At 39.6% G+C, this 14,259-nt stretch overlaps 1 long non-coding RNA gene across 1 annotated transcript; it reads right to left on the bottom strand.

Annotated features, from left to right (window-relative positions):
- Positions 1-1,986: 1,986 nt before the first annotated feature.
- On the bottom strand, positions 1,987-12,269 carry LOC108449223. The gene is made up of 3 exons (XR_001865348.1): positions 12,148-12,269; positions 10,152-10,154; positions 1,987-1,997 (listed from the first exon to the last, which is right to left on the bottom strand). It is a non-coding gene; the product is annotated as an uncharacterized LOC108449223 (long non-coding RNA).
- Between the last annotated feature and the right edge of the window lie 1,990 nt (positions 12,270-14,259).

Here is a 14,259-nt window from a genome sequence, read left to right as displayed (position 1 = left end):
CCAGGAAGACAGACAAATCCACAGCTGGAACAGTCATCAGGAGAGTTTTCAACATCTCTTCAAAGTACAGGGTAGAAGCAAGCTTTTGGAAAATATGTTTTCAGGGTACCTATTCATTGTAATAATTGAAGGTGTCACTGATAATGAATTACTGTTCTTGCTACTGGCCTAACAACCCTTTTTATCTTTGGGGTTGCATTCAGAAAGAAACTGTAACTTGTTGATTCAATGCTGCAACATACTGAAAATAAAAGCTGTGTTGATGTAATGCAAAAACAATCTATTCATCATCCTGACACCCAACAAATAACTTTTCCTCTTTAATCTGGAAACTATGGCTGTTCCATGTGTTGCTAAATCATGCTGTTGCTATTCTACCGATGGTCCTTATTGTTCGGCTTTAGGTTTTGGAGTTTTTTCTTTTCCACTGGTACATATTTCCATCTTTCTCCTTCCATATGCTATCGTAACATGTCCTTTACAAGGGGAAAAGGAGCCAGATGAGCTACTTGCAGCATATAGCTCACACATTTGTTTTTGTCTACAGTTCTCATGAACTGTACAAGACAGTTCAAAAAAAGTGCTCTCCCCAAGAACCAGCACAACCTAAAGAGACTGTCAAGTCAGAGCTGGAAATCCTGCTGGGATAAGAAACCAGTAGTTAAAGATATCAACAGACTGCCTTTCATCTGACTGCTGGCCCTCCTCATCAATATCAGTGAGATGTTACATTGTTTGAAGCACTTAACAATTTTCCCTTCACACAAACCATCCATGTGCAGATTTTCTGTTAACTACTAATTTACTGCTTTTTTGAAATATGAGAAAAATTGCCTCTAGAAACATAAATCAGACCAGAGATTACCTACTAAATACTTGCCATATCATCTCACTAAGCATTCACCATTTATACTTACTGCAGCTGTGCAGCTTCCATGGGGTCTAATTCACACACCTTACTCAGCAAACCCCAGATGTTTTCCATGGGATGTTCAGCTTGGTGACCTGAGCCACAGCACCTTTCCATCTCTCATTACCAGATTACCTTCACCTATGGAAGAAAGGACCAAGGCAAATGTCCAGCATACTCATCTGAACCTGGAGTTCATGTTCACAACTCCAATTCAAGTGTTATATCCTTTTTACCAGCAATAAATACAATTTCCAAGTCCATTCCCTGGAGCAGCCACAGGCTAGTTACCATTAAAAAACCAAATATTTGCCAAGAGTTGCCAATGCAACAGTGTGAGAAGATTAACATCACCAAAGATATTCAATTGGCTCCTAATTAGAAATGTAATTTAATGCTTTACCACTCTTTTTTGCTTCCTTTTTAAAACATCCATATGTTTGACATTTTATCCATAGGAATATGAACAAAAATGAACAGAAATGAATTCTGGGTCCACGTCTGACATACATAAGGAGATACAATCTTTTTGTTTCAAGTCTAAGGCATTTTTAAATCTTCATTTGTCAAGTCAAACCCAGTAATGTACATTCATAATATAACCTGCTAGATAGCTTCATTTTTAATAATGACTACTAAGTATCTGACTAAAGGAGCTGATAGAAAAGAAAGGACTTTTCCCAGAAAAATGACATAAAAATTTAAAAAAAAGAAAAAGTGCTATCAGCATTTTTACAAAGAAATATTTCTGTTCCTCACCACCATATCCACACACTCTCCCTTCCCCCAAAGGAAACCTAACTGCAAAAATTATTTCAGAAGAAAACAAAATATTTCGCTTCAGAAACATTGCCAAATGGGAGATCCAGAGGAAGTCTCCTTCTAATATTTCTTATTACTAATCTCCCTGGCAGATTTATCTTTTAAGTTGCACATTTTGTCACTGTTGCAACATAATCTTTTGCATCATGGAGAAGCCAGGCATATTATGGAATTCTCTGGTCAGCACACATCAAAAACAATTCAATGGAGCTTGAAATCTCAGTCTTACCATCTAAGAAAAGATAACCGTGGTTCCCATGATGCACTGTAGCAGAATCTTTTAATTAAATGACTCATTATCAGCCAAATATTGACCTATTCAACCATTTCTATTTTTGAAGGAAAATAACAAACCCAAGTGAGATATCTGTGAAAACAATTTTTGTCAAAACCCGGTATTTCTTCTACAAAATAGTACTATTGTCTATAAAAGAAATATACTCCAAATATTCAGAGCAAACGGAGGTAAAAACAAATAGCTACGTTGGTTAGGGAAATTATTTATGTGTTTAACTTTGCCTGTGAGGTCCTTAAGTATTTCTGTTTCTCTTGTCAAGGCTGGATTTCATGGCAGCATATTGCCCTGGCAGCACAGTGGCAGAGAAAAGCTGTGCTACAGCATCCTCTGACCCTGTGCAGGCAGAGTGAGTGACACAAAGGCTGACCATGAAGGTAAATATTGCTTAGAAGCCTTTGAAATACAGAAGCCAGATAAAGCAGGGAACTCTATGAGATAGAGGTTACCTTCTTGAGAAAGATCTTTTAGTCTCACACTCCTGCATGCAATTTCATTGATTTCTGTGGGATTAACTGCATACATCTGGTCTGCAAGAACCTCTGGCAGACAACCTATGAGTTGAAAAAAAACCAAAATAGCTGCCTGAACTGCAGTTTTGCATTCAAGGCAAGTTATGTCTCTGCTTGCCATCTGCCATAATTATCATTGTTTCTTCTGAATGTTCATTTCATTTGAAATGTGTTTGAACAACATTGTTCTTAATAGTTATAAAATGGTCCTTATAATGGGTTTACCACATTATTGATTCAAAGCTTTTTTATAAGTCAGCCACAGAAAACAGCACATTCTATAAATAATTAATTTTGCAGAGGATTAGGGGGAAAAAAGTAACTACAAAAAAAGTTTTTTCTTGCTTTTATGTGACCCACCTCATTTCTCTTAACTGTATTGTCCATAGTTGATTCAAAACTGTGAAACTCCTATACAGGAAAAAATTATCTGCACAGTGTCAATTCTCATATCTTGAGTACTACAATGAGTGAATTTTTGATGCCCAAGTTCCCAGAGTTCTGGGATTATATCAAAAATTTAACAATCTTTCTGAGATAAATGGAGAGAGTGGGAGGCTTGAGAACAAGCCTTGCGTATTTCCTAATGTTTCAGAGAGCTGAATGCTTTTTGAAAAAGAATTAATGATTTTTGCTGACCCTGGAGGGCTTTTTATCTGACAGGTTTTTATTACAGGAGTTTGATTGGCAGATCTTCATACAAAAGCAGTCAGCTATTTGATAAGGTGCAGGGTGGGTCTCTAATGCAGTTCAGAGCCCAGCTCTCATGGCATTATGTCCTGGAAAGGCACTTTGTCCATTCTAGACAAAGGAATGAAATTCTTTGCATTACAGAACATTCTGCTGAAGCAACAGCCTCTCCTTGACTGCTTTGTAATGGACTTTGGAGAGTGATTCGTCATGGGCCAGCACGCAGGGCAGGCATAAAGTGCTGCCCACTTCCATTAGCAGCCCACGGGGTCTGTGAGAACCACCTCAGGCAGGAGTAGGCAGGACAAAACTCAAGTGATGGAAAGTGCATCAGCTTTAGGAAGCAGGAGGCCAGGAAGGGCTGCCCGAGTCATTGAAAACCCCACTGCAAACCATGTCTACCTGCAGTACACCCAGAAATCATCCATCACCAGCTGTGGAGGGTTTGCTCCGTGCTGGCTGCCGGTGTCTCCCTGAGCAGTGTCATAACCCGCAGCTGCAGGCCCCTCAGCAGCCATCCCAAGTGACCCACCTGAGGCACATCCTCTGCTGGCCTCCAGAGCAGCTCCCCTGGGGGGTGCTCAGGGCTCCCTGCTCTCACAGCTACTCCCAGCTGGAAGCCAGGGGCTGACAGAGTGCTGAGTCCACGTTTCCTGCTGCCTTCCCTTTCCATTTAGGTGAACTGGCACACCCAACACATTCCAGTGGACACAGCCTGGACCCGGGTTATCAGCTCTGGATGCCTCAGCAGATGAAGAGTTCAGCAAGGCCCAGCTCTAACCAAACCCTGCATTTCTTGCAGCAACAGATGCTTTCAGTTTCTCCATGATCAATGCTTTTAGACTGCACACCTGAAGCCATGGTTGGTTATTTCAGGATACAGGAACTGATTTGCATAAATATCTGGAGATCATAAATATACTGAATGATTTGGGTTGGAAGGGTCCTTAAAGATCATCTAATTCCAGCCCCCCCGCCCCCTTCCTTGGGATGGACACCTTCCTCTAGACCAGGTTGCTCAAGGCTCCATCCAGCCTGGCCTTGAACAGTGCCAGGGCAGCATATACTTCTGAAAATCAACAGCATTTCACCAATAAAGCAGCTGTAACTATATCTCAAAATAAAATAAACTTCAAGTGGAAGGGAGCTTAATTCTACTTTTATAGATATGACTTTGAATACTTTAAAATTAAAGAGATAATTTAGGTTGAAAAGAACCTCAGACAAAAATATAACTATCTGATCAAGGATTTGAATTTTGGTTTGCAACTGCAATGAATATTTTTAAAAAGCTTTATTTTTCCTAGTTTGTGTCTTTATATTTTTTGTTTACTTGAAATAAGGTAGGAGACAGATATATAGAAGCTTACAAAAAGTAATGCACCATTTTGGGACAGTAGCCTGTGTGTGCAGGCCAGCACTTTGTTAGGACAAGCCATTCCTTTCTTGGCAAATAAACTCTGTTGAAAAAAAGCTGTCCTTAAGTAAGGCTCCTGTAATTTAGCAAAGAGATAATGCTATGTTATCCAATTAAATATGGTCTCCCTCACATTGTCAACAAACATGGCAAGCACAAGGCATTAATTTTCAAAGGGGAGATAGTCCAACTGTGACAGAACCATTCCCTTCACTGTCGCTACGTGAAATAATTGATTTGGACGCATACAAACACGTGGTACGGGGGGAGAAGATCTCCAGCACAGAAGAGAGAAAGTCTTTGCCTCAGAGTAACAGCAGTTCCTCAGGCATCTACCTTACTGGTGGAAAACTCTTCCCAGTGGTTAAAATGGAAACACTTATTGGTAATTGCTAATAATAGACCTTACCAGCTTGGCTTCAAATATTTTAACTTCAAAGTAATTAATGAATATTGGTTTAAACTGTTTCTTAAAAGTGCTTAACAACTTTACTGTATCAAATAACAGAGAAACAAGGAATTTCTTACACTAGTACAAAGATATTCACATAATCGTTACCTAATAAAAATTCTGCAACCTTATGTGAGGATTGTTGTTCTTATGCATTTAACACTACCATGGGTCTTTAAAGAATGTTTAAAAAAGCAATTTTTTCAAAAAACTTTGCCTCGAGGACCTTATAGTCTTAATCAACCAATTTAATTATATTCCTTTTATATCTAAAGATGGGGATTAGAAATTCAAGTATGAGAATCTAAGCATATGAGATTAGGTGCTGCCATCCACTTTGAGATGTGTGGCATTTTCATGGACTAAGCTTATGACCAGATAAGATCACTGGATTAAAAATTTAGAAATGCATAAAATTTGAGGGAATTATTTAATTTAATATTTTTCTCTCATTAGTTTTTTGCCTGCTTTTATGTTTTGAGACAAATTAGCGATAAGATATTATGAGATTCTGCATATTATGACAAGTACATTTCTACAGAACTTCTTGAGATCAAGCTTGTAATCTCCTAAAAAAAAAAAATATGTACCATAAAAATATCTAAAGCTATACTTTTACCAACAGCATCTTAGTGTTTGGTGCAAGTTACTTGCATTAAAAACATTTTTTAGTTTGAATTTTAAAACAAGATCTTTGCCATTTTCCAGCACTTCAGACAACTCCTTTTTTTCCTCCCTCTAACTGGGTTTGGTTTTGGAAGCTGATTATTTCATATTTGTGGTAAAGAAGTCTTCTGAAATCAAGAAATAATGGAGATTGGTTTCACATAACTGGGAAAATGGCTGAATACCTCTAGGAGAGCTTAGCTACGTCCCTACTCCTTCCTTACAATTTTTCCATGCAAGGCGGTGGAAGTGGAGAAGGAGATGCCAAGCAGCTTGACAACCACCATGTGTTGCACCCTTGAAGTTGCACTGTTTGTCCTTATATATCTGAAACAAAGTTTCTTGCTGAAGGTGATTTCCAGAGTGCCTACTAATTAATTAATTTCTGTACTGCCTCAGGTGCTGACAAGGAAACAGTTTTTTAAGGGTTTTTTTCTGATTTGGGTTGTACATAGCCTATTAACATCTTTGTTTCTTTCTTCTCAGACTTTTGTTGTAGTATTTTCTAAAAAATTAAATAAAGTCCAAATTTAATTTTAAAATAGCAATCCAAATCACTTGCAGCAAATTCAGTGGCAGTGACAAATGTAGCACACAGTCCTGAGCATAATTATCCAACTCTGTATACTTACCCTAACGGGTTTTTTTGCTACTGAGATGTCATTGAAAAATGTCCCTTTAAACATTGCATTTAATGTATTATATAATAAATTTATTACTCTTCTATAATTTTATTTCATTTATACCCTCTACTTCTAAACAACAGTAGAGTAAGGATACTTTTGGGGAGTGGTGGGGGAGCTATATATCAATTTGTCCAATATCTTTTACTACAAAATTTCTTGATCAGTTTGGGATTCGTGTGACCTAAAAGTTAATTCCTGGAAAATGCTGAAAGAAGTTCATGGAAGTTTTGCACTTTAATTCACTGTATGCCATGGTACTTACACATCAGTCAGGCTTATTATGGAACAGTCTGCAGTACACCCAACCCAACTACTACATTAAAAACCCATTTGAAAGCAAGTGGAAGCAGATGCTGTTCTCCCTTTACGTGACACCATGTAAATTCCATGACACCAGTACAATTCCACTGGAATTCAGAATATTCTGATGCAAAGGCACAGTCAAAATTCATGCAGAACTCTTGAGGGGCTGCCAAAGCCAGCTTCAGCTGGAAGGCACCGAGGCTCTGCCAGAGGCAGCTCCCTGGGACTGCACAGATGTGTCACCAGCAGATGGGATATGGGATGAGCTGCTTCAACAGCCCTGCCTGGGCAGTGTGAAATTTCCTGGCTGGGCTTCCCTCTGACAGCTGAGGCAGGAGAGTTGCTCCCTAGATCATATACCAGCATAGGCCAGAGTGCAGCTCCTCTCTTTTCTAGTCCTGTGAAAGTCCAAAGAAGCATAGGTACCCCAGCCACAAGGAAACCATTGTTCTGACCTAACAGCAGCACAGGTTATACACACAAAATTCATCACTACTCCAAACATACTGGTCCTGAAATATAAGAAGACATCTGTAAAAAATGAGAAATGTGTCTAAATTTCCCACACGCTCAAGACTAAATTGTGATATTCTACAATGCAATCTTTGGTGATTGTCACATCAAGCTTTCTCTCCACAGCAAGTCTTCATCTTGTTCTTCCTAATAGAGCAGGGGAAACAGCATGCTCTATTCTCAGACTCTGTCTTGGTAAAATCCCTAACAATTTTTGTCATTACACACAGAAGTAATTTCAGGTGGCTGCTTTCCATTTGCTCAGAAATGTCATAAGCACTTGCCCCATGCCCTACCTGCCCTATCAATTCTAATATACCATATCAACAATCCTTAACTGTGGGCCTCTAAGGGACTTTGTCCAGGGTAAAATACACCAGTCAGCTTGCACAGCCAGCCAGTGCGGGCGACAGAAGAGCAAAGTACTGTGGTACATCCCACAGCAAGGAAGCCAATGGCCAATATTTAGTACTTGATTTCATTGTGATGTGGGGGTTTTTTTTACATTTTTCCCTGCAACCAAAGCAGAGTGTGCTGCAGAAATCAGAACCCAAAAGGGAATGCCATTACCAGGTGAGAGCTAATGCTGCAATTACAGCAAGCCAAGACCTGGAAAAAGAATTTTCATTCTTCTTGATCACAGCTAATGACTGAGCAGCTACGAGCTGTCTAAAAGCTAATAAGGTTCTTAAAGAGTGAAGTGGACTAAACAGCTGAACTGGGACTGTTTAGCCTGGAGAAGAGAATGCTCAGGGCACATCTTACCAATGTATATATAAATACCTGAAGAGAGGGTTAAAGAACATGAAGAAGGGGTGCAAGGAAGTTGAAGACACGCTCTTTCCAGTAGTGCCCAGTTAAGGACAGGAGGCCATGGGCACAGACAGGCACAGGATTCTTCCTGTGAACCTTAGGAAACACTTTTGTAGCGTGAGGGTGACCAAGCAGGGACACAGGATGCCCAGAGGGGTTGCAGAGTCTCTCTTCTTGAAGATATTGAAAAACCATCTGGACAGGAGCAACTGGCTCTGGGTGGCCTTGCTTCAGGAGAGGACTTTAGGTCAAGATGACCTCCAGAAGTCCCTTCCAACCACAACCTATCTGTGATACTGTGATAAATGCTAATAAAAAATGCCAATATAAAGCTCTAATACAAACCACAGCTATTTTACTGATTGGGATATTAACATTTTTGTCAGTTCAACTTCTGTTTGTTTGTCCTAATTGGGATTTCTGTCTTGTTCAGATATTAGATTACTCATGAAATCTGGGCAGATCCAGCACTTAGTGTCTTTGGTACAGTAGAGATATTGCCCTCTCTTCCCTAATACAGGAAATCCTGAAGAATTGTTACCTCTAAGGACAGGAGCAGTTCATCCAAGCTGTCCCTTGGAATTACACCAGAACACTCCATCTACTCTCTGGTTAGAACAGCAGCTGATCTGTGCTAACTCTGGACCTGGAAGCACTTCCCAGCTCTAAGAGTTCATTAATTCTCCTACCACTCTCCTGTGCCATACCTGAGCATCAAAAAGAGGTAAACCAGAATCAACTGCAATAGGCATCCTACTAATCCTCATGCGGTCAGAAAAGAAATTAAAATTAAGATATTAATAAGCACACTTAGACCTAAAGAGAAGTCTTCACAAGTAGCTGGCAACCACTTCCTGTGAATACAGACATAATGCCCAAAGTTGTATTTTTATGCAAGGTGTAACCAGTCAATTACCACTTATTCCTCACATTATCCAGGAAGGTCACCAGTCCATCAGAGATGAAAATATTATTCATATTTGAACTTCATAAAAATTCTCATTTTCGAACTTTGCAAGACTGATGAAAATGAGGTTCTATTCCACCCATCACAAATGATTCACAAATTGTCATGAGATCGTGTTACATGGGCTCTCATATCCAGCTATTTCCTAGTCCTTGAATGTGTTTCTGCCATGCAGTTTATGCTGTGACGACATTTTTAACAGTGTGCCTGTGCATTCTTCAACATGACTGGCATTGAAAGTGCCTGGTTTCTTTCTGCTCACCCAAGAAGATAGATCATTTCAAGAAGCATGATTTTCACAACAGTAAGTGGACTTACTTAATTTTAAATTAAAATGGATTGCTAAAAAGAATTACTTTCAAGGAGCTGGAGATTCAGTCCCTTTCCTAAAAATAAAGCTCCCCTCCCATCTAAAATAGAGTTCCCTAATTTCCTCTTCCATGAGCATGACACTTTAAAGTTTCAACCCATGACACTTTACATCACCTTGCACAGTGAGCACATCATGGCACAAAAGCTGCCAAGGGCCACATGCCTCCTTCAGAAGTTTAGAGTTAACTCTTGGCAAGTGAGACTTCCTTGTTATGCTTTTGAGGTGTTTGTCCTAAAGACAAACCAGTAAAAGGGATACAGAGAGATCCTAATGTTCCTTTCTTGGTTATGCACAGCATCTCAACTATTCATGATGAGAGATTTGGGGAAGATGTTTTACCCCTATTTCTCAGAAACCTCTCTTAACCTCTACTGGAATGTTCCTCAGTGGCTGTAGGAGCACCTACGATCCAGAAGGGAGCAGAGATTGCTACCTGCAGCTACAGAAGTTATTTTAAGTAACACTTGGCATTTCTTATGGTGACTGCTGAAAGCATTTCTTGAGTGGAAGACAAAGCCCTTTCCAGCTGGTATCACCACCTCTGAAAGCTCTGAACAGAAGAAAGCAGTTCAAGACACTCTGATTTCTGGATAACATGAAAAATTAGGAGACACTCTACAGAGGAGCTGTCTCGTCAAAAGGAGGGCTACGTGAGCAACTGCTCTAAGGTAAAAGCCCAAAGAGAACATTCACCCTTAGTAACACACTTAGAATGGCAGCTCCGTATTCAAACTTACTGAGATAATGCTTCTGAAATACAAAATACAAGAAAATACAAATCTGAATATGATTCAAATACAAGGAAAATGCACTTGAATGATAATCTCTGGATTTTTAAAAAAACTTTCAGAGAAACATGAGGTCATGAAGAGTAAACACCTACCTGGCTTAATTTTTTTTCCATACAGGAACTGAAAAAGTAGAGAGCTGGAATTTAATCCATTACAATTGTTTGCTTTTATGGCATGAGCAAACATGTTCCAGATTTTTAGCTACCCCTGTCAAAAGGAACCTAAGACACAAAGTTAAACAGCCTCATGTCTGCTATGGTCTGGAAATGATGGATGAAAAAAATCAAAACCCAGAAATGTGTCACCTACTTGCAATAATTCTGAAGGCAGGATATTTTATAATGGAGATACCTTTTTTTTTTTAATCATTTAAAAATGTACTTTGTTTTTTGATTCGATTAGCTACTTTAAGGTAACTTGCTAGAATAGAGGAGTACAATAAAATACAGTTCTAATAAAGCAAATAAACCCAGAGCAAAAGTTAAACCCAGAAGAAAACCTGCCATCCCTATAAGTATCTAACTAGAAACACAGATCGCAACCCAGATGGGAAAGTCAGTCAATGAATCCTTGGTCTGATCTTCAGCTGGTGAATAGGAAACAACATTGAAATAAGAAAAGATGTATTGATTTACAGCTGCTGAGAGTTAGCTGTGGATCTGACGTGATAGACAAGTCTGATGGTGTAAAATGGAGTCAGAGTTCAGTGGTGACAAATCTACAGAGACAGGAGTTTTTAAGCAGCAAACCCCAGACTGATTGCACCTAGTCCATGACAAAGGATCTAGGGTTTGGATCATTTAAAACTGGACCAGGGCACTATCTATAATAGCCACTTGTTCCTACCCTTTTTTAGCTACTCTTTTTTTTTGTTTTTGTTTATAAAAGTATTCTTTTAAGGAGAAGTATTCTTAGTAGAATATAATGAGTATGGATACATTACTGTGGGTTCTACAGAAACCCAATTCGCAGGTCATAGCCCAGAGTGAGTCACATAATCATAGAATATGCAGAGCTGGAAGGGCTCCATCAGGATCATCAAATCCAACTCCTGGCCCTGCACAGCAGCATCCCCAAGGGTCACACCAAGTGAGTCCCTTCAGTCTGTTTGCCTTTGACAAGTGTATTATGGATACAAGGAGATACATGTTCCTGTTCCCCACTGTAATCTCTGGGAGTTTTGCCAAGGGTTACGAGCTGGGGACAGTTTGGGGAAAACTCTCATACATGCATTAAATGACCATTCAAATTCCAAATACAAGCAGCCCAGAGCACATGACTGTGTGGGAGTGTTCTTGCACTTCTTTCTCTGACAGGTGATTATTTCCAGCAACTCTCCTCTGTTTTTCACACCCAGACCAGAAACCATCCTTTGGCACAGTATTTGAGGGTTCCATTGAATTAATAGAAAAAAGGTCACATGAGGGAAATGTGACCTGGCACAAGGACAGTTTCTAGTTCCCCTGCTGCCAACTGAAGTAAAGTCCAAGCAGAACAGTCACTGCACCACGGTGGCTGCTGCTGCAGGAACAACTCAAATGTTGATGCAGCAGATACAGAATCATTGCTATTAGTCCAAAATATTTAGGAGAACAGGCACTACAGTCAAATTACTTTCATATGCTGGATTTTAAATTGTGGTGGTTCAGCAAAAGTATTCAGACAGTAAATACACTCTTTGAAACAAACTACTTAGGCCATCCCAGGCTGCAGTTGTGCCTGCTAATGGAGAAGAATCTTAAAGAGTGCACTGAAGATCTCTAGATAAGGCTGCATTAGTCTGAAATGTCATGATAAGCTTGCTGGCAGGGAAGGTGCTATAATGCACGATTCCATGGAGTTACAGAACAGCTGATGGCAAAGCCTCTAAACAGAAAAATGAGCAATACATAGATTTAAAGATGTTTGGTTGTCTATTTCTATTTTCTGTCATCTCACTTGATGCCTTAGGGTTTAACTTTTATATTTTTAAAATCCTGTACTGCCTAGTGTGTAGCTCTGAAATTTCGTGTGGCCTGTTAACTACTGTTCTCTCATGCTGGTTAGACATAACAAACCCTCTCTAGGTTTGCACTTCAAGGACACCTTGATTGTCTCAGGCCCCAAAATATGTAAACTAAAGCCTTGAGTGGGGGGCAAACTTGGGGTAATTACGTCATTAACTGAAGTTGTAACTGGAAAATTAACCCTGATATGCAAATGGACCAAACTTATAAAAGTGTGAAGAACCTGTGACCCAGGGTCCATCTTGGGTGGAGCCCTCAGAGGCTTTTGACTCCCAGGGTGTACCTTCAAAGGCCCTTCAAATAAATACTCACTTTTATTCTCTTATTCTGTGTAGCCTCTGTTTTCAGGTAGCCACTTCAAGAAATCACACTGATACATAAGGTCATTACCTTCAGAAATAACACATGCAGACTAAAAAATTATAGGTCACAATAATGTCCAGACACAAACAGGGATATGATTAACATAATACAATCCAATTCCTCCTGAAAGTACAATATGCAATAGATCTCTATGAAAAAAAATAAACAGAATTTTCTGTAAAGGATGCTCTTCAATAAAACCACAACCAAATATTAGTCTACTTCTCATTTGGTCTTAATTTCCCTGATCAGAGTCACTTTATAAGCCCTGCCTGTTAAACTAAGCAATTCTCCTAAGGCAGGCTGCTTCATTTTTATAAGAGCAACAAGATTTTTATTCTTGGGAGGTGCTTGCAGGAGTTAGTTGCAGGGTAAGGAAATGGGAACGTGCAGGTGTGTGGCCTTCAGACTGACACAAAAAAGTATTCCCTTCTGATCAAAGAGAAAAGTTGAAGATTTGATATCCCTGGACTTGCAAAGAAAATAATAAATAAAACAAAAACACCCACCAAAAAATGCAGATAATCCACTTGTTCAGTCAGACATTCCATCTTCTTCCATGAGATGTCAACAAATAAGGAACATCTGGTAAGATGGAAATTCAGTGAGCTCCTCCTACTCATTAACTTCACAAGTGGTGTCCCACTAGCATATACACAGATGAGTGGGTCAGGGAATAGGACCACTTGCTACTTTTTCCACAGACTGAAATGACAGAAAAACAGCAGCATTTTGAGAGAATTATACTGTACCACTCGGAACACCTCTTTCAAAGGCATTTCAGTTGTTCTGCCAGGAACTTGGTGTGCTGGTGTTCAGACTTCACTGGCATCAGACCAGCAGCTCTCTTCTTCATTTGTGTCTTGAAATGTGAACAGTTAATTCTTCAGCATTGAGGCTGCAACAAGCACTCAAGCACAGCCCCTTGCAGACTGTGAGCTCCGTGGCGTTAACTCTACCTGGCTTCAGACTGCAGTTCATGCTGGCTCCTCAGATGCCCCTTTCTCATCCCATGTGATATGATTGCCCAAGCTGCTTCACCCACCCATTAGAATCCATTTTTTAAAGAAACTCCTGGAGGGAGTGGGGGCCAAAGTGTGTTTGTAGTAAACTTTACAACTTTCAAGTATTACAAAACTACTGTTGGAGAAGTAAGGACTTAAGCCAAATCAAAGTGTTTTTAAAACCATGTTGTTGAAAATAAAAAAATATGCGTCTCTGGTTGCAAATACTCCATTTAATAACCCTACCCCAAATTACAATTTTGATGAAAAGGCAGAATGACAAACCTCTTGAACCATGCTTAAATGATAAAGCCAAATCCTCTGTGAGATACTGAAATCCTGTATGGACAGTAAAGCACTAATGGGAAGCAGTACTTCTCCATGCTAAAAGCTTTGATAGCTGGCTGTGCAAGGAGCATTAAAACACTTAAACTAAACTTTTCAGAAATTACACAAAGAAAGGAGAACCACTGAAGCAGAGCTTTCAGAGACAGCACCACCAAATTCTCTGTGCTGTGTGTATCAGGTGAGCAAACCAATTTGAGTAGTGTTAGAACCACATGCTTAATTCTTAGCTTGGTGATACATTCTATGCTGCATACCAGAGAGCAACAGCTCCATCTGAACTTTGATAAGATTGGAATGGGAATCATGCCTTAGTGATGGAGGAGACTAGA

The sequence above is a fragment of the Corvus brachyrhynchos genome, unplaced genomic scaffold (assembly GCF_000691975.1).
Source record: "Corvus brachyrhynchos isolate BGI_N302 unplaced genomic scaffold, ASM69197v1 scaffold258, whole genome shotgun sequence".
Taxonomy (NCBI): domain Eukaryota; kingdom Metazoa; phylum Chordata; class Aves; order Passeriformes; family Corvidae; genus Corvus; species Corvus brachyrhynchos.
Note: the sequence above shows the minus strand (reverse complement) of the source record. Positions and strands in the feature narration are given on the sequence as shown.